This window comes from Mastomys coucha, unplaced genomic scaffold (assembly GCF_008632895.1).
Source record: "Mastomys coucha isolate ucsf_1 unplaced genomic scaffold, UCSF_Mcou_1 pScaffold16, whole genome shotgun sequence".
In the NCBI taxonomy this organism is placed as follows: domain Eukaryota; kingdom Metazoa; phylum Chordata; class Mammalia; order Rodentia; family Muridae; genus Mastomys; species Mastomys coucha.
The window spans coordinates 78,238,063-78,240,772 of record NW_022196898.1 but is presented as its reverse complement, the minus strand read 5'-3'; positions in this window follow the sequence as shown (position 1 = coordinate 78,240,772).

Sequence of the window (2,710 nt, the reverse complement as noted above, 5' to 3'; positions counted from 1 at the left end):
AAAAAAAAAAAAACAAAACCCAAAAACAATAAACAAAAACAAGTGAGCCTTCCAAACAAAAAACAAAGAACAAAAAAACAAACCAAAGCAAAACCACCCCCCTTCCCCCGCCAAAATAAACCCCAAAAACAAAAGATCCAAAGCCTAGTGTGGTGGTACATGCCTTTAATCCCAGTATTAGAAGAGGAGACAGGAAGATTCTTGAATTTGAGGCCAACCTGTTCTACTGAGAAGACAGAGAAACACTGTCTCAAAAACAAAGAAAGGAAGAAAGAAAGAAAGAAAGAAAGAAAGAAAGGAGGAAGGGAGGAAGGAAGGAAGGAAGGAAGCAAGCAAGCAAAACAAAACACACACACACACAAAACCCAACCAAACAAAAAAAAGTAACAACAACAATAATAATAATAATACCACAATAAACATAACCAACCAAAAAGCCCCGATCCCGATTAGCTCCACATCACACTCAGGTGCATCAAGTATATGTGAGTCTCCTCCTGTGCTAGCGTGACAGCGACTGCAGCCTCATGATGTTCCTGCTTGAGCCTCAGGAGTGCCAAGAGGAGAGGTCTATGGGTCTGAACCTGACCTGAGGGCGAGAGTCATGCACTGGTTACCTTGAAGCCAGCAGCACATTGGAGAGAGCTCGGCCCTGCTACTTACCCCACCATGTTCGGGGAATCGATAGAGGAACAATACCAACACCCGCTGAAGTCCAGTGACCCTAAGCTCCGCAGGCATAGGGAGGAAAGTGTGTGAGATCAGACCAATGTCTTCCTAGCACGTGCACAATTTCCACAAAGCAAGCATCGAGTAAGAAGAGAAGGTGTAAGACAGAAAATAGAGAGAGCAGAGACTGACTACAAGGCGATCTAACGTTCCGGTCCAGCTCAGTTCCTCACTAATAGCTAGCAGGAAAGATGGTATCTCAGTGGATATTATGAAATCTACTCAGTTTCTTAGAAATAGCACCTTGGAAACAATATGGTGCTATCCAGAGGCCCAAGATGATGCCAGAGATGCAGAGCAAGAAACAAACCAGAGATACATGAAGAAAGCACAATTGTCAGGTGACCCACCTAATGGATAGAAGAGGCCCACTCACTGATCCAGTCAACACTTAGCTAATGGGTCCTACTCTGCCAGCCAATGAAAAGCTCTGAAAATTCAGTAATAAAGTAGACACTGTCCCCGAACTTATGACACCGAGTTTCTGACCATAACAAATATCCACCATCACTTAGAGGCAAGCAGGCCTATACTACACTATAACCTATACTATACTATACAATACTAGAATCAGCTAATCCTTAGAGAACACAGCATCATATTCTCTGGTATTGAGACCAGAAAGTAACTGCCATGTTATAACTGGGAACTCTTTAAACTTTTTAAACACAGAATTAATATGCATATTACAAAACAACACAAAAGTGTTGTTCTTATGTAATTCATAATACTTGTAATTTTGGAAAAGGCATAATCTATCATTTCATCACACACGTTTGTTTTATACTCCTTTAGACTTTCGTCAGTGCACGGTGCCTGAAAAATGCACACAATGAATGATTCAGTTCTCCACAATTCTTTTTTATTTCTGCTGCTCTTCATTTCAAACCTGCAGGGTCAAAGGTCACAGCTAATATATACATATTTCATCTGCTAGTTGGTACTTCATATTCCTGTTGCTTGTAGCAAAACTAATAGTAGGTGATTTTAGTTCCCTGACTCCTACTGTGGCCCAAATTTTAAAATCTGAATGGTGCAAGCCACTAACATTTCTACCTCTATTTGCTTGTTATGTTCCTTAAGCTTCTTATCATAGGATGCAGGAATGATAAGAGGCACCGCAGTGGAGCTTCTGTAGCCCCAAAACACTACTCCCCTCCTTGCTATTTTGGCATAGTGACCTCCAAAGTCTCCTTGATCGATCCGCATTACTGCCTCTAGCCTGTAAAGTCCTTTCTTACTTAAATTTGATACCTCAGCAGGAGGACACCTGAAGTAGCCAGGTGGCAGGATTTTCCGTTCCAATTTTAGTATTTATGCCAGCGCTCTACTAAGCAGGTAATTAAAGTGAGAAACCAGAATGACTTTAAGATTTTTGGCCTGGGTGATTTTTACCAATACTCGGGTGACTGAGAAGAGACAAAGCTGAGAGAACTACAAATGGTTCAGAGTAGTAGTTTGTTCTGTCACAGTTTGTAGTAGACACGGATTGGGGTTTTTTTTGTTTTGTTTTGTTTTTTGGCAGTTATTGTCAATTAGCGTCGCTATACAGCATGAAGAAAAAGCTCAAGGAATTAGAGCTTTTTAAAGCCTCGAGGGGAGACCTCCAATATTAAAAAGGAGCTCATATCTAAACTTTCATTCATCCTCCAGCCCTGTGAATTTAGTTTCCAGCAGCCAATCAGCCCCCAAGAACGTGGCTGCAGCAAGTGGGCGGGACAGTGGGATGCTAATCTCTCAGTTTCTGTGGCTTGGCCACGTAGGACGTCCTGCAGGTCCTCGAAGGTATATAATAAATAATTATCTCTCAACAAGAAAAAAGCTTCTAGTCCACACTCAAGCTTAAGAAAACTCGTTATAATTTAGTTTTAAATATATATCACTTATGAGGTTAATGTAGTTTCTTTGTTTCTACAGTGGATATCTTGTTTACTTCTGACTTCTACGGACCTGTGGTCCTTGGCTCACGCGTGCGCAATAG